The 23,162-nt window shown below is 25.6% G+C and overlaps 1 protein-coding gene across 1 annotated transcript in view; it reads right to left on the bottom strand.

The window, feature by feature from the left end:
• The window catches only part of LOC135922547 (uncharacterized), a 43,946-nt gene that overhangs the window by 12,702 nt on the left and 8,082 nt on the right, over positions 1-23,162 (bottom strand). The window contains exon 2 of the mRNA XM_065456934.1: positions 20,005-20,164. The gene's annotated coding sequence lies outside the window, so the exon portion shown is untranslated. The remainder of the gene's footprint in view (positions 1-20,004; positions 20,165-23,162) is intronic.

Below are 23,162 nucleotides of genomic sequence, written 5' to 3'. Positions count from 1 at the left end.
GCATTTGTTTCCTTTTATATAAAAGATTTATTCTCCTTATTTTCGATTTTTAATATTAAATAAAATCAATGTAAAAAAAAATAAAATTTATTTTCTATAAACCAGATGTCCATTTTCTGACCATAACAGCTAAAACTTCTATATATTTTTTTAAATATCCAATTATATACTATGGTTCGTTTTTTAAAACATAAAAATATATTATATCTTTATAATAATCTATAATTACGATTTCCCCCTCGCATCTTCCTTTCATTTTATTTTAATATAACCGTTTAGTTTTTAGTTAAAATATTATTTACCATAATATCAATCTTGTATAATTAATGTATTTGAAAATGATAAAGTTTTTTTTTTCTAAATCATCATTTTCGAATCTTGAGTGATTGGAGACAGAATTATAAATTTTAGATAAAAATGGAAAAAACGCATGCACATAGGATAAGAAGATATGATTGCAATATATTTATCTAAAGATTATCAATGGTTTTTCAGTCATGTAGCGACCATTAGGTTAGGATCACCATATAACCCGGGAAACAGTAGCAAATCACAAAAAAATGTCAAATATAAGAAAAGTGCCCCTTTTCCTAAAAAAATATTATAAAAAGGTACAACAAAAAATAAGAAAACTAATTAGTCATTTTCTACCCATTTTTATTGAAATTAAGAATTCTTTAATTTTCTATAAAAATTCAATCTAAAAAATAAAAACAAAAGTAAAGACAAAATATTTAGTTCCTGGTTTTTTGGGTTTACGTTTACTCTCAGCTCAAAATGTAGTTTTTGTAAGACTTTAAAATATATTAGTCCAGTCTTCTATTTCATATCCGGTCTTAGAACTACACTAACTATTAACAAGTAAAGTTTTTAAGAAAACACAACCTTTTAGCATTAAATTTCTTTTCCAATAAAATATTATGCGAATTGCGAAGGTATGTGATCGATAAGGTGTTGTAAATTAAATAAAATATATAAATGCTTTCATTGCCCTTTAGGCTATAAAAAAAATTGAATTATATATATATATATATATGTTTTTAAACTTTCAAAATTTTTATAAAAAAATTTGTTAAAAATAATTAATTAGATCATTTAATAATAGATTTATTTATTTTTTGTTTTTAAACATTTAAATGAAAAATATGTATGAAAAAAAATTATCATATTTACCTGGTAAAATATATATTAAATATATATTTTTCCATTACCGTCTTTTATATTACGAGCATACCTAGTTAATTATATTTTTTTTAAAAATTCTTTAAAATTGAATTGATAACAAATAATAATTTATACAATTCTTATTATATACATATATTGATATACTCTTTTATCAGTGAGTTTTTAAGAGTTTTTTAAGATACGCTGAATGCAATTTAATGCCAGAAAAAATTTCTTTAGCTCTTTTTTTGAAACAGATTTTTTTTAAAAAGGAATATAATAAACTTGGGTGGAATGCAGTGGCATAGGTATGGGGGGGGGCAAATATCATAAAGTGCAAATTTTTAAAATTTTTCTAGGTTCCTTGAATTAGGGGAGCCCGGAGTACGTTGAATACAGGGGAACTTTAGGTTACTCGAGTTATAATTTGAGCTATTATTTTATAAGAGTGGAAATTTTAACCTAATAAATATAATTACGTCATATATGATTGGCTAAAAAAGATTTAGTATTTTAATATTTACAGAAGAAAATGTGCTTTAGCACACCAAAAGGAATAAAAAATGATTGCAAGCTATAGGTTTATATTATCAATAAACTTTTAAAATCATAATAAATAAATTTTAGGAAAGTTTAAACCTTATTTTTTTAATCTGACAAATTTTCAGAATCAATAAACTAGAATTAATATGATTCTGATGATATTTATAAAGTTAGTGCAGTTAATTTTTTTCCCCTATTTCTTTTTACTTTTACTTTACTTAATTTAAATATAATAACTTTTTAAAATTAATTAAAGATGATAAGTAGATTTTTTAGAAACGATGATATTTAGGATATAACTTTGCTTTTAAAATAAATATATACGAAATTATTTTTTGGTATCGGTGTACCGTCGGTCGATACAGCATTAATATCCGTGGTATTGGGTTTGATGTAAGTTAAAAATATTATCGGTGCATCTCTGGTCCCATCTGTGGAATGTAACCATCAGAGATTTTTTCACTTATGCAACCTCCTTACCATCTTTTTATATCATTATTCTTTGAAGATGAGGATAAAAAACTCTTGTTTCACCTTTTAGGGTAGTAAGCTACTTCAGTTACCATTTTATATTAATCATAAAATTCATCTCATTCATTTTATATTTGGCTATATTGGATCTCACTTTGTGAGTGCCCGCCTCTCTGGTTTACCAATCACTTCTAAATTCTAACTCATTAATTTTTCTTTCATTTTATTATTTGCTTCTGCAAGTAATATTCCTGCAAATATAAAATTCCATGGAATTGATACCGATAAACGAAGCCATCAGGTTCAAACCCTGGAGTGGACTATATAATTTTAAAATTTTCTTCCATGATTGTCAGGCGATTATATATAATAAAAATTATTTATCTAAGATTAAAAAGGACGCCTTGGTCACAGACAAGCTTGAGTAGCTAGATATTCCCCATCAACTAAAATGAAATTTACAAAATATTAATAACTAGAGATGTAATGGTAGGGAAATTTCATGGGAAATAACGGGAAAATTCCCCGTAAATTTCCCCAGGAATTTTCATATTTTCCCGGGAAATTTCCCGAATTTTCCCTATATTATAATATTTTATTGTAAAAATTGATTTATAATTTAATTTATTATATCATAAATTAAAATAATTTTTATTTTCCTCGTGAGTCTTTAATTAAATGTTCTGGATGTGCCGCATATGGCTTGATCCTGCTTATTAAAGATTTAAGCCAATTACGTTTTATTGAAAAGATCATCAAAAAAAAACAAATAATAAAATATATAAAATTTGATGGTATTTTATTGGCAACTTTTAAAGAAAGGCAAATATTGAAAGGATATAAATATTCCTTAAAAATTCCAATTCGACAAGTTGGAGAGGTTTTGTTATAATGTTGCAAAGTGTTGTGGAAAATAAGGAAGTTTTACAAGAAATTGCAATTTCAAGTTTATTTATAGACAAACAAAGAAGGTGTATTATATTGAACAAAGAATGATACTGGCATAAATTAGAGCCTGTACTGATTTTTTTTTGAATTTATTTATAACAAAATTATAATGGTAGAATCGGATACAGCCATATTATCTGATGTACTAGAAATATTTTGGGATATAAAAGAGAAACTCAATTCACCAAATTTTATTTTTAATGAAATTGATTTAAAAGTATTAAGACGCTTATTAATAAACGAAGGAAATTTTGTTGCTGAGAATATCATTATGCAACAAATCTTCTGGATCCTAGATATTATGGTGTGAAATTAACAGTAGCTTTAAATTTAATAAATATTATTTAAAGCCAAATCGATTGTAATATTGGAAAATTATGGGTAATTTAGCAGAATATCGTTCAAAACAAGGTTTCTATAAAGGAGCTGTCACATGGGAGAGCTCAATCCACTCATATGGGTAAGGGTTGTGTACAAATCAACCCCTTTGTCAAGTGGTAGTAAGATCTCTTTCGATGCCACTCTCAAGTGCCTCATCAGAAAAAGTCAGGTCAGCATTTGGAAAAATTCATTAAAATACGAGAAATAGAAATAAGAATGTAAAATTCGAAAAATTAATATCAATCAGGTATAACATACATTTAAAGGATCACACAAATATATCATGTTCCAATATAAATTGATAATGATGATATTTCAATAACATCCCATGAAGATGTTGATGCTATTTCATTAACATCCCCTGAATTTTAAATGTAATTTGTAATACATGCTACTTGTAATTAATAAAGTTATTCAAAAAAAATAAAATGTTTACAGTGTATTTTTATTTTTATTAATTAATTATTTTATTTTCCTTAGTTCCCCAAATTTAATAAAGTTATTCAATAAAAAAATTGAAAGGTTTAAAGTGTATTTTGTGGTTATTTTTAATTTTCCGCTATTTCCCCTTTTAGTTTTCCCGGAAAATTTACATCTCTAATAATAACCACTTTCATTATATCTACTATAAAAATTAACAGTAAATTTAGATACATAGGTTGCCGGTTAAATATCTTAAAGTAATACATTTAAAACTTAATATTAATTTGATTATATTAAAATAAATATACTCATAGAAATGTGTGGTACCACTCTGTTCAGAATGTATTTAATTAAATTAGGAAACACATCCTATTCCACTTAATATAATGTCCGAGTCCCAATAATTATATTTATTTTTAAAGAAGTGAAAAGGAGATCAAAAGCATTAAGAAAACAAAGTAAAAATTTTTCTTCGAGGTCAGGATCCGGATAAATCAAAATTAAAGTTTGGGTAACCGAGTCAGATATGAATGTCTGGCCCAACCTGACCGGAATTCTATCAGATAAAATAGGTTTGGACAGGGTTCTAAATTTAATGTTTCATTTTTAAAAAATTCAATATACAATTCAATTCATATATTATAACTAAATAGTATGAAAAATGAAACAAATTCATCATTAATTTTTTTCTATGCTTTAAAATTCAAAGACACGATTGGTTGGTAATAAAGTGGCATATATATTAATATTAAATATACCAATAAAAAGAAATGAATGAAATTTGACAAAATAAAATTATAAACGAGTTAAAAAAGTTAGGTTATTTTTTTAAAATTATTATGCATTTTTTTAATATCTTCTTTTTTTTATCTAGTTTAATTTATTTTTTATTTTTTAAGAATTAGAATTTATGCTTTTATTATTTTTTTTGTGACAAAATATATAAAATTATGTAAATAAGAGTTTAACACTCTCAGGCATTCGAATCATAAAATATGGAGAAAATAGATAATTTTTATAAATGAAACGAAAGAAAATGAGTGTGAAAATTTTTATTTGAATTTATTTTAAAATTAATTAACCTAAAAAAGATATTCATTTTTACGTCAGAAATTAGGTTTTTTTAAAGATCGAAATTTTATGTGCAGAGTAGGTTTTTTTTGTTTTTATTTTTTTTAACTAATTAAAAAGTTCCGGATTTAACATTCACAAAAGAATATCACTATAGTAGTTATAAATTTTTGAGCATTTAAAAAAATAATGAAGATTGAAAGATTATTTACGAAAAACACAAAATTAGATTAGAGCAAATCGAAAAATTGCTTTTCAATTTCAAAATATGTAAAGGAATAATTTAAGAGTATTTTATAATTTTGGTTGAAACACTAAACCTTAAATTTTTTTATATCGCCCACCAAACAATCATTATTAGAGGTCGGCGTGGCCCGTTAAAATTTTCGGTCCGATCTGCATTTATTTTTACCCTGCCCGTAAAATATATTGGGTACAGGTTTTCCGGCTCAACTTGTAATGATTTTTTATGTAGAAAAGCGACATAATATTGCTTAAATTTCAGCATTTTAAAACTGGCCTAGCCCGAAAAAATATTTAAAACAATTTATTCCGCCTAATCTAAAAATTTCGGTGCTAGCTGTGCCTACCTTTACTGTTATTATAATATTCCCGCTCATTATGTTAAATTGAGTTTATTTTAAAAAAATTTTATTATTTTTTTTAAGAAAATTCATCTTGAGTGTTTCCAATTTGTTATCATTGATTTTCAAGCATGTATTTTTTTTCCTCGTTTTTAAAAACATTTACATCCCTACATTTAGATAATGGGAGGAGGGGGGGGGGCAATAATATATCACTTTATAACCCTTACTAAAACGAAATCACCGATTCAATTTTAATTTTTAACTATTAAACACAAAAAAAGCTTAGCAAAAATTATTCTTATGTATTTATTTAATAAAATAATGGTGTCTTCTTATATAGACGAAGAATGATAATGATTAAATAAAATGGCAAAAAAATTACAATATTTAAAATAAAAATTTAAATTCTATTTTTTAGAAAATATTACTATGAAAATAAGGTAGTATAAGTGAAGGGAGGAAGGGAATTTTATCATTATTATATTATATTATTTTATTGTTATTTATTTAATTTATACATATTCAAATATATATAAAATATAATTTAAACAAACTCAAAGTATTTCAACCAAAACGATAATTTTTGTTTTTCGAACTCAGTGTTTTTTTTTTATTTTTTTTTATGGTCACGTCACGATAAAAATTGTCTTAAACCATCAAAAAATAAAATAAAATAAACAAATAAAATAATTTGAAAGAAAAAAATTGTTTAGATAGATATAGCGCTTCGCGTTTTTCAAAAATAAAAATAATTTTGTGATCATATACTTAATTTTATATTTTTTATTAAAAATATATTAAAACTTTTCGATCTTTTTTTAAAGATAACAAAAATGCGAGTAAGAAAATAATATTTTTTTGTTTCACTCTGATAAGTTTATATGCGAAAAAAATGGAAAGAAAGAAGAATGTTTACCATTTATTTTTTATTAGTAACGTGGGTTGAGACAAAAGAGATGGGGGGTTTTTTGGAAGCATGTTTTATTAACGTTCGAAAAACATTACTTAACTTATATAAATTTAAATATATTATAATCTATACAAATTGGTTGTATGGAAAAGTCTCTAAATTGGGGGGAATGTTTAAGGTCGATATCTTAGTCAAAAAATATCATTTTGAAATGTATTATATCATATTACATATCTATTCATTGATCAATGCCAAACCAAATTTAAGGGCTCAAGCCAAGAATAAATATTTAATATATATTCAAAATCAAAAACATAATAAATTCATGCAAAATAAGTAAATTTTTAAATTAAAAGAAAAACTAGTTTGGGAATACATTTGATGTTAATTTTTTCTTGGTAAACAATCAAATAAAAATATATTTAATTGTTTTTAATCGAAGAATACCCATAAATGTCCAGGACAAAAATACCATTTTTATAAAAAAAAATCTATCATATTTATTATATTTTATAATAATAATGTTAATGAATTTATATGAAAATTACCAAATATGAAAAAGTGTAATTTTGAACGGTAATCATGTAAAATATAGCTTAAAAAAGTTAAATACACTTAAACTCTGGCCGGGTACAATATATTCAGATTACTCAAAGACACTTATATATTAAGCTAATAACTTTTTAAAGAGTATTCACTTCGCTTATATATTATGTATATTACCCAAAACCAAAAACACCGGTTTTTACTTTATTTATGCATTGAAATATTTTATTTATTGTCATAATTACTATATTAAATAAATATACAAATAATTGCGCATGTATACAAGAATTTGTCTTAAAAAAGATTGAACATGTCACGAGTTATAGCTTAAACAAAATTATCATTTTGATTCATGGATATAACACAGATTGATATAGTCAAAACTTAGATTTAATAGCTCAGAATTAAAACTTAAATACTCATAAAAAAATCTTTAAAAGAATAAATATCTTCAGATAAAAAAACTTAATTGCCTAAAAAAATAGTAATTGCTCAGACTTAAATATTCAGATTAAAATATGAATTGCTCTGAAAAATATATGAAACGCTAAGAACTAGTCATTTAATTGAATTATTTATTCTTGGTATTGTTTTTAAAAATTTGTATACGATTATATATTTTTTAAAAACAATATTGTCCCTTCCAGTTCCCATGGACTTCATCACCCTTTAAATCAATTATGATATTACATTACCCCCACCCCCCCCGTTGTCGTATTCCTTACCGGTTCCTCTAAATAAAAATTATTGATTAAGAGGGCTTATTTTAAAAAGGGAATTTTTCTAAATAAATTTTTACATAATATCCACGTTTGAAATGTTAGAAAATCAGAATGCCTCTTAGACATAGTGATAGTAAAAATTATAATATAAGTAGATCTATATATTAGCTATTATGGGATACCTATATTGAAATATATGTTAGATCGCCTCTCCATTCCATCCTGAATAATAGAGTTCTAATTATTCATATAATCTTTTTAGAAATATTATGCTAGAAACTTTTTGACACCACCGCATTCACCACGAAGATATAGAGTGATGAGCATCAATGTAATAAATGAATCTTTTTATTCTTCCATTTAATATCCATGTCTATATATCATGCCAGGATATTTTTAACCCCCAACTTTACCATTCCTACTCTGAGGAGATAAGTAACAATATAATCAATTGATCTTTTCATTAGCTTCTATTTGATACCCATATTGATATATTCTACTATTGAAATTTAATCCCCCCCCCTACCTACTTCGAAGACACAGAGTGATGAGAATCAAATAATCTCCTTATTAGCTTCCATTTGACCTAGGAAATTTAATCTACCCCCCCCCCCCTCCCCCGGGGGAGAGATGAGTATTAATGTAATTTGTTAATTTTTTAGATTATATTTCATTTAATACCCATGTTGAAATATCTTGCTATCCACCTTATACTCCCCCTCCCCTAACACTCACCCTGGCCACAGAGTAATGAGCATCAATGTAATCAATGATCTTTGCATTAGCTTTTATTTGATATTCATATTGTATGTAAAAAATTACACCTCTGGTGACATTGAATATCAGTATAATCAATTTATCTTTTTATTAGCTTTCATTTGATAAATTTTACCCTCCCCCCCTCCTCCCTTTACCCCAAATTACCTAGAACCGATAGCATAGATTAATTAAACTAAACAATTCATGATTTAGTATTAATTCTACTAAAATTCAATAAAAAAATTCTGAGAAAATTAAAATTTTTACTTGAAAATCGTCTTTGATTTTAAGAAAAATATCTATGAAATTTAGTATAAATCCTTAGCTTTAAGTGTTTTTTAATTCTGAGCAATTTAGTAAAAAAAAAAGTTTCAGTTTTTATTAAGTGTGAAATAATATGGCATTAAGAAACGTCTCTTTTAGCTTTAATAACGAGCTGAAGTCCATAGGTATTGTCTCTAACAATGCCTGGCAGTGGTCAGATACCTAATTTCCTAAACATTTTTATTTTATCAGGATGAATTGGTTTATTTGCCTTGCGTACATTATTGCCAATACTATCAAATTCAAATATAGACCCTCGCCAAAAACAACTTTGGCATTCTGTAAAGGTCCAATCTTTATATTTATTTGGGAATAATATCATTCTTGGCCTATCATTAAACAATTAAAATCACTTTATAAAATTTAAAACCCAAAGAATGAATCATTCTGTTGCAGATAGAGATCGATAAAGTCTTTTTGTCTTATCTCTTAATTTTTGCAAATGAACAAGATTTGATCCGTGACTTTCCCTGTTGTATACTCCGTTTGTCCCTGAATGTTGTCACATTTTGACCTTTTGAGACCAATGCGAGCATTTTGAAGGTATCAATTATTTTATTGGCTAGGGCTGAATTATTTATTCTTTCTTTATGTAAATCGAAAATTTTCTCCTGGATAATTGATTCAATTAGAATTCCACGGGGAATTTGAAATTAAAATGTAAAAATGAAATCTAAAGTTTAACTATTAAAAACAGATGATCTTACCTTCACTCTGATATTAGTTATTACCATTTAAAACAATGACTAAAACACGAAATAAAAACGGCATTATTTTCGAATTAAAATATTTTCCTATAAATTGTCATAATTCCTAAATTAATTATCTATAATAAATTATTAATACACCGGAATCTTTAATCTAACCTTAACTTATTATATTAAAAATAATATTGGCCAAAATATAAATACCTACATCAAAATTTTGCGTGCAAAGATTGGTAAAAGAAACAAAAGGCAAAACCAGTATTTCACATCAGTCCCTGTCCATTCCCTTCTGATATATATGAACACTTGACATCCCGGCCCAGGGTCATGCGAATGCCTTTGGTCTTGGGCGAAAATTTTGGCAGCCCTCAAATAACCCCCAATTTACAGACTAAAATCATATTTTTAAACGAATTCGTTCGCTTTCGTTGTTCATTAAAATAAATCTAATATCTTGGATCACATTATCTATTTAATAATATCCAATAAGTTTGCATTCATAGTTTATTTATGAAAATAATGAATGCGTTCGAATTCCTAAAGGTGTTCACATTTATAAATATTATATGACAAATTACACCATGTTAGCCGTTATATTTTTATTTTGTTCATAATATAAAAATAGGATATAGTGTGAAATATAAAACAACGATAAAATATGATTTAAAATATATATTTCAATATTTTTCAAAAATCTTTTAATGTTTAATAATCGTTTTTCAAAATTTAACCTGATTAGGAAGATCTCATAATTAAAACATAATTTGCTATGTTAAATAAACGTTTGGCAGGGGCTGAAGATGGGATTTTTCTGTTACATTCAAAAGAATACGTTTTATTTTAATACATTTATTAAAAATTTTAAATTTCTATCGTTTTGTGAAATTTTTTGGTAAACAATCCTATTTAATAAACGAGATTTCAGGATTGTGCCTTAACTTCAATTCTAGAGGTTTCTATTGATATCTTTAAATATAAAAGAAATTAATTTTTTTCATTTATTTTTGTAGACACCTTATTCAAGGACATTCGAGTTTACATGCCGGTAAATATTTATGATTAATTATAAAATAATAACTACTTTAAATTAGGGTAGAATTAGATACTAGTCAGATATTAAAGTGTGCTATAAATTATCGAAAGAAAACTCCTGACATAATTTTAATTTAAAAAAAAAAATTTTAAATATAAATTTTAACTTTTTTAAAGTGAATGAATCTAAAAAAAAGGAAACTCGTTCGTCCAAAATGTTCAAATTCAAAATTGGCTTAAAAAAAGAAAACCGTTCACCATATTTGTTCAAACAAATAACAAAGTTTATTCACAAACCTGTTCTATTTTAACGCTACATTTTTTAGATACATCCTTTAGTCAGCTACTGTTTAAGATAACTGGCAATAATTATTCGAAATACTTATAGATATTATAAAAGTTTTTACTAAATCCGGCCCGCTGTGCCCCGGTCTCTCCGGGTTTAGGTAAAATCACGCAAAAGTTTTAAAAAAAATAGTAACTCAAGTATACAATATATAACCCAAAATATCTTACCTTATCTTTCATATATATCTTTTTGTAGCCACATAGTGTCCTTTTTCAGAAAAATAGTGTCTTTTAGGGCTCGTAATTAGATTGAAAAGGGGCGCTAAAAACACTATAATTTTGAAAAAAGACAATATTTGACTAAGAAGCTAATTCTAACCCCTCCAAAGTCAGGTCTTTATAGTTCATTATTTTTTTTATAAAAAAACATGTTTTTATCGTTTTATTATTTTTAATTACTAAAAAAATAATTCTTAAGTTTAAGCACTGAAATGTTTCCCAAAATTGGGGTATACTTATCCAATGTCTTTGTATTTCTGTCCAATTTAATTTTGTTAGGGACATATCTGCTAGATTAGTTTAATCTCCAACTGATTAGATCTAAAATAAATAAATCTTGATGCAATATTTTTTTCTTGCTCTGATTATTTAATAATTTTTTTTAAATATCCGATAATAAATTAATTTTGAATCTTACAATAAGAGGTTTAAAAAATTTACCCAATAAAAATTTATATTCTATTTAAAAAATTAACTAAAAATCTGCATATCGAATCTGTTCTTCAGTTCCGGTTCAAGAAATTTTTTGATTTGGTCGATTCATTCTGACTTTTCTTTTGGAGGTTCAAGTCTGATTCAGCCCAAAATATTATCTTTAAAATTGGTGATTCAACTTCGCCCGATTCGATCCAAATTTTATAATTGAAAGTGGGGAAATTAAAGCACTTGAGGAAAATAAGAAGTTTTGGTTTATTTGTCCGACCGGAGATAAAATTTCTCCAAATCATGTCCTTCCGAATGAAAATTTTATAATCAATTTTCGTCCCAAAAGATAAGTATCCTAGCAGGAGAGTGGAGGTTTATCATAAAATAATATAATCGAGTAAGCATGCTCCTGTCTATCAATTAAGACGCATGGCAAAAAATATAATAAATTTTTATCCTTTTTATAATATTCTAAATGCCTCTAAAACATTTTTATTATTTTTTTAATGTATAATTGAGAGAGAATTGTCTTTCTCTCTTTCTTTTCATAATCTTATTTTTGAATAAATTTAACTAATTTATTTCTTCTTTATTATAAAAATATTTCTCAGGGAATATGATTATTTTTAATAATCAAATTACGAAACGACAATAATAAGTAAATATATACATAAATATAACCATATTTATTTTTTTTTTTAAATATAATATGTGACCTATTATATATTTTTTAAAAATTTTTTTTATAAGATTTTTAAACTTAAAAAAAACAAATTTTAATAAAATGTTAAATTATACTTAAACATACTTCTTCGAATGTACCAACCGCACTCAATTATTCAATTACTTTTATTATTTTTATTATTATGTGTCATTTTTGATAAAAATATTAAAATAATAAAGATTGTATGAATTTTTTTAAAACATTTCGTCGCTTCCAGCATAAAAAATATTAATATTTTTTCTTTCAATAGATGGAGAGAATGTGAAGCAAATTTTTATTCTGTATTATATGATTTTATTAATACATTAAAATCGGCAAGATTTCAATTGGTGAATTGGGGGAGAGTGGGGAGCCTAAATTTCCAAACAAATGGAAGAGGGGAGGGGGCTATCAAAATTGTATGAGCTATTATGTTTTGTCTCTTTCCCAAGCCAAACTTTTTTGCCCTAATAATTTTGGAATAAAATATGCCATATTTATTTTTCCTATTTAATCAAAATTGCCGGCATTTATATAAATATTGTATAAGTATAATGTCAGTATATTTTAATTTGAAGTATGACAGTTTTTAAATAAATAAAATTATATAATATATATATTTTTTTCTTCAATATTTTAATTGATTTGTGAGTAAATATATCTTTTCCCCTTTTATTCTAATTATATTACCAATAAAATAAATTTAGTATTAAATAAATTTACTAACCCACATCAGAACTTTGCCCATATCCAATATTTTAGAGACCTGCAGGCCTGGGATGGAAATTTTTATAAATCCGTACCGGGGCGAATTTATTTCTTTCCATAAACCCAGGCCATGCTAAAAATTATAAATCCCAGCCAGGCCGAATATTTAAAAACTTTTATTTTTATTTTTTAAAGCAAAATTTTACTAGGAAAGGCAGGTAATGGCAGAAAAATAAATTTATGATAACAACTTAAACAATTAAAATATATTAATCATATCCAAATATTATTAAAGGTATCCAAAAATGAACATAAATATAGTTGTACCTTGAAGTAATGAATAATAATCTTCATTTTAAAATAAAAAAGAGAATCTTAGAATTTATTGATATTAAATAATTTCATATTAGCTGAAAAACGAACCGCAAAATGCTGGCATATTTTTTAAAACTCGTACAAATATTTTTTTTTCAAACCCAGGATAAATTTATTTTAAAATAAACCCAGGCCGAACAAGTTTTTTTTTACAAAAATAGATACATACCCGACTAACCCTTATCAGATCTTCGCCCAACATTAAGGGAGGGGGTCGCTTAATTAAAATATATGTATATTTTTAAATCATTTATAAGGGGGATTTTCTGTTTTATCGGGAATATATTCATGCGAAGAGTACATATTCAATGATATCCGCCAATTTCGTGAACTTTTGAATCCTTTTATTTGATATATCTTTATATGATTAAAGCTCTTTACTTATAATTTTTTGATATTAAACTTTTTACCTGAATTCAATGTCAGGACTAAATTCTTTTTTTGGTAATACCTTTGAAAATAAAACTACCCCATGCCGCTAAAGTTGTTTGTTGCGGGAGGTGGTGTATTGCAATTTTTCCCAAAATATTTTCGGTTGATTGGTTTGATTCCACAGTAAAGTAAGACATTAATGAAAAAACTTATTATTATTCGTCATTATTTGAATGTAAATATAGAAGATTAGCAGTTCTGTTATAACGATAATATGGATCTGACTAAATTTCAAAAAAGTTGTTTGGATATGACCGATTAAAATAAATAGGACTAGATTTTAAAATCGCGAATCCAATCAACAACTTTTTTTTTGAAAATGAAACCAATCCGCATTACGGTTTGAACCAAACCGCTAATTTTAATTACCTTTAAAAAGAGATGAAAAAAATATTCAAATTCATTACAAAATATTTAAGTTTTTATTTTATATAAAAAAAAGTAACAAAAAAACGAATCGAATAAAATTATTCGTACGAATTCGATTTATAATTTAATTTCATTTTTCTAAAGTTTATAAAAAATAGATTATATTTTGTAAAAAAAAATATGAATAGATGTGGATGCGATATGTTTCAATGATATTTTTAAGGATTCTACTAAAACTACACTAATTATCATCAGCGAATAAATAATATACAGAATATAACAATCGATATAAAACACAATGATTTCATAACGTTATCCAAACAAAATTTGCCAAAAATAAACATGAATTTTAGAATTGCTTCAAGACTTTTCTATACGTTATTTCTTATAATTATAATAAAGGTTTAAATTCTTTTAATATAATCAAATGCATTAAATTGCAAGCAAACTTTAGTAAAATTTTCTAAAAGTGCACAATATGATTGATGTCCATTTTGTAAACAATCAAATTTGCACTTTTTAATATTTTTTTTGGTAAGAATTATTAGAAATAAGTAACTCTAAAAACTATACAATTATGCAAAATTTTAAGTCTCAAATTTTAATATTTTTTTAAATATAATTATTTAAAATTGTGTAATGAGACATTTTCTCACCTATGTAGTGATGGTTTAATATAATATATAAAATATTGATTAAATTATGTATATATGTTTTAATTTGTCCCGTTATTTTTTTAAAATACTCCACAAAATGAAAATATAAAAAAACGTGTAAAGGAAATAAATTAAAAAATAAAATACTCATACATTAGGTAATGAATGAAATTTGATTATTTACTTATTATTTTTCTTAGGTATATATGAATGAAAAATAAAATATTTGCGAAAAACTTTGAACATCAATTAATATTTACAAATAATTTTATGAATAATTCGATCGAATAATATAAAACCTATTATTCGACGAATATTTTTTCTCATTATTCATATTCGATTCGAATATTTGTGCTATTCCTATTCGTGAAATACGAATCGAATAATTCGTTTTAGGCCTAATTACAATTATTACCATTAATATTTAATCAAGCTATTTAATCTATTTTCCAAAGTGGTACTCTTTGTGAAGGAATAATAAAGATTCAACATAAAAAGCATATAGAGCAAGAAAGAACATCTTTTTCTCGAAAATAGAGTGAACCGATATTGTTTAATTAACAATTTTGATTCACGTTTTAATAAAATTAACATATTTATTAAGATTAGTGAATATTTGTTTTTTAGCATTAAATAATTAAAATATATTTTCTTTCTTTCTTTCTTTCTTTCTTTCTTTCTTTCTTTCTTTCTTTCTTTCTTTCTTTCTTTCTTTCTTTCTTTCTTTCTTTCTTTCTTTCTTTCTTTCTTTCTTTCTTTCTTTCTTTCTTTCTTTCTTTCTTTCTTTCTTTCTTTCTTTCTTTCTTTCTTTCTTTCTGTCTTTTTTTATTCCTCAGTAATCATGTTCGTATCGCACTTAACTAATCCACATATTAAGTCATAAACACATTTTATACAAATAAGCTATATAATACAACAATACAATTAATAAAATATTTGAGATGAATGATATATAGGTGTACACAATATTTCAAATGTTTTTTAGTTTTTACTATTATTTATATTTTTATTATTGATTTTAAAGATTATAAAATATAATTATCTAAAATTTCGTTTTAATTTTTCTAAATTAATTTATCTTTTATAATAAAATTTAAAATTTTTCTTTTTTTTTAATATAAACTTTTTTGTTATGTGAATTTTTAAAATAATAATTTTCAATTTTAGATGCTTTTGCATTTTATTAAAATTAACAATAAAATAATAATTAGATAATCTTTTTGGTAGATTTTATTATTTTTACATTAAAAGAGAAGAAGATATTGTTATTATTATTATTTTGGTAATTTATAAGGTTCATGGTCAACTTTAGTCATGTAAAATTTAAAAAAGGAATTATTTAAAATATCGTAATAATGTTTGACAAAAAAAATAAATAATTTTTTTTAGGTAAAATGCTTAATTATTTATTACCATACCCGAGTTATAACTTTTTTATTTTATATGTGAATTGATTTTTTCAAAAGTTAAAAATTCTTATTGTATCAAAAAAAAGCCTAATAACTTCGTTATTGTAACCCGGATATTAGTGAAAGCTATTGTAAATAAAATTTTGAGGTCCAGTCAAAAATCCGATTCACATAATGTTAAAAATGCTAAATAACTAGGGAATTAAATCAGGTATGGTGTGAATGCGAAAGTAGCCCGAGTTTGCTTAAATTAATTTTTGATGTTTTTATTATTTAATAGTGTAAATAAAGAAAACGAATTTCGATTATTTTTAAAAAATTTCAAAAGTGTTCTTTCTTTTATTAGAATATCAGGAATTTATTTAAATAATAAATATACAATATGTAGTGATTAGCGGATTTGACTAAACTGCAAATGCTTAGGTAAAATTTTTTGTTGTATACTCTATTAATTGAAGTGAGATTCATTTTCTTGTGATGTAATTAACTTATAAAAATTAAATTATTAGATATTCTATAATAAAGGAATATACATTAATAGTTGTATTTCTTTTTATCTCATAATAAATAGTTTAAATCCTTTAATTATATTATAAATAATTATAATTACAATTTAAATTTCAATAATATTAAACAAGTTGGCGTATATGAAAAAATTTTAAAATTATTTTTTGTTTTAATATATTTTAAAATCATAAATGAACATGCGTATTTAATATTATTGAAATTTAAAATGTAATTATAATTATTTTTAATATAATTATATTAAAGGATTTAAAACTATTTATTATCAGATAAAAAAAATACATCTTAATGTATATTCCTTTATTATTGAATATATCTAATAATCTAATTTTTATGAGTTATTTATATCATAAGAAAATGAAACTCACTTCAATTAATAAAGTATATATCAAATATTTTTTACCTAAGCATTTACAATTTACACTGTCATTTGTAGTTTAGTCAAACCGGTGATTAGCTACCTAACATGTGGATTGATGTACGAGAATCATCAATTGGAATCATATGGTTTTGGACACGGAACAAAGTTCGAGAATAATTGTTGTGGATTATAGAATGAAATTAGGATATTTATATTGAACATTTATGATTGTAACATTATGATGTTGTTATCGGATTATATGATTAAAATTTGTTTTTGTATAAATGGTTTTGATTGTAATAAAGAATTATATGAATCCAAATTTTATATATATGCTACAGATTAGCGATATGAGATTAACCTGATCAAATAAAATATAATAATGAATCGACTATTGAAATAAAATTGTGAATCAGAATTTAGACAGCATCTACATGAACGGGGGGGGTAGGTGGTCGGCTAAGAATAGGATAATTTGTTAAGGGGTTATCTATTAGATTTTTAGATAAAGTAAGGTAAATGTATTGCTCTATGAATTAATACTTTTATTATATACGTATTAATACAATGATAAACATTGACCAAATCGATATATTACACACAACCATAGACATTATTTACCAAATTAAACAATTTCTCGATATTTTATGCTAGCCTTTTAAATATAATTTAAAAAGGGAGTAGGCATTCTATCAATAAACTCATATTCTATACTATAATAATGCATTCATTATAAATGAGGGGGTTATTAATTGAATTTTTAAAAAGTAGCTCTTTTAGATTCACAATATTTTGATAGTTGATAATAGCGGATTAATATTTTAAGTTATTCTGTAAAAATTCATGTATACCATTAAATTAAATAATGTAATCAAATAATGTAGAAATATCGTTCCCGAAGGTGGCAAAATTTTTTTAGGGTGGTAAATATAGGTTTTTGAGGGGTTTTGTATCCAGTAAAAATTCTGTCATGTAGACGCTGTAGATAATGAATAAATTATGGAAGTAATGGCTGAATTATGATTATGCAATGGTTCTGATAAATGAATTAATATAATTGCTGACAAAGAAAAATTGGATGATGAATTAATATGCAAAAGAAAGAAAATAATAAAATCAGAAATAGTTATTTGGGTACAAATGAAGATGATGCTGATTAAATCTAAATAATTGTAATGAATTTGCAGAATAAAATATATTTACAATACAATTATTAAACATGAGAATATGATAAAATTTTAAATGATGTGATTGAATAATTTTTGATATATTAAGATTGTTTAAAATTTGTGATAATTCTATGTGATGAAGATTTGGGAATCTGATATATTTTGATAATAATTTAGTGATTGTGGAATTAACAATGTTACTGGCAATAAATTGTTGTGATGTATAAAGAAACTTAAATAAACGGAATTGAGATTTTGACAAGGTTTTAGTGAATAATGTATTAACAATAAATATGATGAAACAAATTGTGATTATCAGAATTTTATTAAATTGGGAATATTGTGAAAACATGAATACTGATGATATAGTGACATTTACATAGTATTTGGGTTTATGATTATGATTATGGATTGTTGTGAAAAAGGCTGCCGATAAAAGAACCTGGCTAATTTGGACATTGTGAAAAGAATCAACGATAGAAGATGGCTAATTTGGACATTGGGGAAATGGTTACTAATAAAAGAACCGGGCTAATTAGACGTAATTATAAAATTACGATTAGACTATGGGCTATCAGCCATACTCACCATATATGTTGAATATGAGAATGAGTGGGGCTATTAACTAGAAACCATGGTCACCACCCTCTATTCGGATAAAAATTAGATTCGATGTTGTCCACCTAGGATACTCGGGTGTTGTTGCCCAACAGATTCAAGTTAAAAGAGGATTGTCCAACAATGAGGCCCATCGACATGGACAAGTGGTTATGACGACTCACTTAATAATAATAAGGAGGAGTAATTGGAATAGAGAGAAAATTGATGGTGGTTATAGGGATCTCATGGCGGTTCAAACGATAACGGATTATTCAAGAGTCGTTCAACGTTTAACGCCTTGTAGACTGTCCGGGTACAATTAGTGACAATTGTGGGTGAGAATTGGTATGGTGACAGCGATGCCGTCCAAGCGATAGCGGGATCCTCGCGAACTATTCAAAGTTTAACGCCATTGGGATCATTCAAGGTTTGCGACTACACGAGTATATTTTAGTTTGGATAAAGGAGGTAGGAGAGAGATGTAGTAATTAGCTACCTAACATGGGGATGGATATACGAGAATCATCAAGCAGGATCATATGGTTTTGGAGATGGAGGAAAGTTCGAGAATGATTGCTGAGGATTATGGAATGAGATGAGGATATTTATATTGGACGTTTATAATTGTAATATTATGTTGTTATCGGATTATATATGATTAATATATTTGTATAAATGGTTTATTTGATCGCAATAAAGAATTATATGAATCCTATATGCTACACGATAAAATGCAATTCAATTCACATTTAATAAGAATATTTTATAAGATACCTTTGTTAAATGGCAATTATCAATAATTTTATATAAAAATATTAGAGTTGGGTAGGTCCTATAAAACAAGATCTAGAAGCAGATTCTTTATAAAAAATATATTATAGAGATACAAATATATTATTCAAAAAATCAAAAAGACCTAAATAATACTTTTTATGAATAATTAAATCTAATCATTATTTATTAAATTAGAATAACGAAAGATTAATATTTTATATAATATTTTTCCAAAGAATATATAAATTTATTATTAGAGAATATATTAATAACGCTCATTTATTAAATTAATTACAAAGAATTATATAATATGTAATAATTTAATTGTATATAATTACAAACTTCTTCTGCACAATGGGCTATAAATTTGATGAGGTCAGGATAAACTATTCAACATGAGGTTTACAAAGAATCGATATCACCATTTCTGCTCACTACAATAAGAGAATTGTGTGTAACCAGTAGCATTCGCTAGGAGAGGGCGCACAGGTGCTCGAACCCCCTGAATAAATTTTTTAAAATATTTTTACTATTAAAAATAGTAATAGGAAAAAAAACCCCTGGAAAAAAAACCCCGGGAAAAACTCCCGGAAAATAAACCCCTAGGAAATAAAACCCCCGGAAAAAACCCCCAGGAAATAAAACCCCCAGGAAAAAAAACCCCTTGGGATTATTTTTATACACTCTCATATTTAAGTATAATCTAGCAATAATTTATATTGAATTGGTATTTAGACAATTGCAAGATTTGTTTAAAATATTATTGTTCAGCAACTAGTTAAATGAACAGATATTAAAATGTATTATGATCATTAAGTTTTAAAATGTATTTTTAATCAAAAGAATAAAAATTGTTTATCAATTAAAAACGCTATAATTGGTATTTATTTATAAAATTAAACAATAATAATTTGGATCCTTATGCCATATATAAAGACAAAAAAAAAATTAAATTTACAAAAATATTTTATTCATAAAATTAATATTTTATAAAAAAAATTTAATGGATCTTATTCATCCTGGAAAGCTCATATTTAAAGGTTATTCTTATACCATACATAAAAAATGCTCAAACAAGATTAGATGGCGCTGCTCAAAGTATTCTTCTTTTAAATGCCGAGCAATACTTTTTTCAACACTCGATAATCAAGACCCGATTCTTGATACAGCTCATAATCATCCATCAAATATTGATGGACTAGTAGCAATGAAATCCATTGCTAACATGAAGAAGCGATGTGCAGACTCTTTGGCAAAACCTCTTCAAATTTATGCAGAGGAAATTGTAAAATTAGACCAAAGAGTTCAGTCGCATATGTTATCGGAAGATTCTATAAAAAGAACTCTAAGGAATCACAAAGCAATGCAACACCCTTCAAATCTTGAGAATAGACCTAGTTATTGAAGGTATTAGTTTAAATATAATTATATTTTCATAAAAATTTAAATATTATAGGTGATTGGGCAAATTGTGGCTCCCAGAACTCAAAACGATTTTTATTATTTGATAATGGCCCACAAGCTGAAGAACGCATAATAATGTTCGCAACAGATGATTCCTTGAATCTAATATCTAATAGGACAGAGTGGTATATGGATGGTAATTTTGCCATGTCCCCAAAAAATTTTCTACAATTATATGTGATTAGAGTAGCAATAAACAATATTTTTATCACAGCGTTTATTGTGTATTCCAGAAAAAAACTCAAAGTACTTATGAAATAATATTTCAAACAATAATGTCTAAATGTCAGGAAAGTGATTTATTTCCTGATTATATATATACATGGATTTCGAAAAGTCTACTATGACCGCGGTTAAGAGTATCATTGGTATGATTATTAATATGTTTAATAATTTATATTTATTTTTTCAATTAAGGGGATCACATCGCAATTAATGGATGTTTTTACCATTTGTGTCAAAGTACACATAGAAAAATTCAGAAGCTGGGTCTGGAAAGCGAATACAGGACCGATGAAACTCTAAGTTTTTTTGTGGCATGATGGACGGTTTAGCATTCGCTCCGTTATGTGATATGGGCAATGCAATGACATTCCTGAGATCGGTTACTCCGAGCAATGGTAAGGATATTCTTGATTATTTCGATAAAAATAATGTCAATGGAGTATCGAGGTTATGAGAAGCAATTCTCAATCCCAAACACGTCGAATTGAGCCTCGATTTCCTCCAGAAACCTGGAACGTGATTTAGAGCACTCTCTCAGATGAAGAACGAACAAATAATCAATTCGAAGGTTGGAATCATCGTTTTTCTAATCTGGTTGGGAATAAACACCCATCAATCTGGGTACTCATTAAAAAAATGAAATGCGAGGTGACTGCCGATGAAACCAAACTTGAAAGATGGCGCGTAGGTAGTTGGACATCGAAAACAAAATCGCAGAGTTCTAACAACCAAATTCGGCTAAAGAAACTTTGCGAAGAATACCGTGATGGGGTGCAAAGCCTTCCAGATTTTATAAGAGCGATTTCCTTCAATATTCGATGTCAACCCATATAATTATTATTATAAATTATAAAATTTGTATATACATAATCATGATTAACCAATAAAATAAACATTTCTTATTTCTAAGTTTTGTCAAATTTAGTCTATTTGATATCATATTTAAAGATGGTATTGTATTTTTACTGTTGCAAAATTTTTTTACAATACATAGTTATTTTACTGAGGCATTTTTTCCCATTACCAATTTAGACATCAGTTTTTCTTATTTAAGCATTTTTTTATGGAGAGTAGGCCAAATAAAAATATACCTATATTATTAGGTCTTAACTAAATTCTATAAAAATGAAAAAAAAAATTCTTGGGGAATTTTTTTCCGGGGTTTATTTTCCGGGGGGTTTATTTTCCGGGGGTTTATTTTCCGGGGGGTTTATTTTCCGGGGTTTTTTTCCGGGGTTTTTTTCCGGGGTTTTTTTTTCCAGGGGTTTTTTTCCGGGATTCATTAAAAATATATTTATAGATTTGATTTTTTTTAGAAACCATAATGAATGATTTAATATTTCTTTTTTGAGAAATTTTTTTGTACCTTTCCTTTCCGTTAAATTAAAATTTCGATTAAAATGTACCATATAAAAGTGGCAATTGTCATAATCGCTATTTTTAAAGTTTTTTGAATTTTTTTGACGCAAATGGGTAAAAATATATATTGTTAAAATGTTAAGTTAAAACTTCAGCGAAGAGTACCATAGATAAATGACAATTGTCATGATCGCTATTTTTAAAGTTTTTTGAATTTTTTTGACGCAAATGGTTAAAAATATATATTGTAAACATGTTAAATTAAAATTTCATGAAAATGTAGCATAGAAAAGTGACAATTGTCATAATTGTTATTTTTAAAGTTTTTTGACGCAAATGGGTTAAAATATGGATCGTAAAGTTGTTAAATTAAAAGTTCATGAAGATGTACCATGGAAAAGTGACAATTGTCATAATCGTTATTTTAAGTTTTTTGAATTTTTTTTACGCAA

Source organism: Gordionus sp. m RMFG-2023, chromosome 1 (assembly GCF_954871325.1).
Source record: "Gordionus sp. m RMFG-2023 chromosome 1, tfGorSpeb1-WG-v2, whole genome shotgun sequence".
Lineage (NCBI taxonomy): Eukaryota > Metazoa > Nematomorpha > Gordioida > Chordodea > Parachordodidae > Gordionus > Gordionus sp. m RMFG-2023.
The sequence above is the reverse complement of the archived record's forward strand: the minus strand, read 5'-3'. Positions and strand labels throughout refer to the sequence as shown.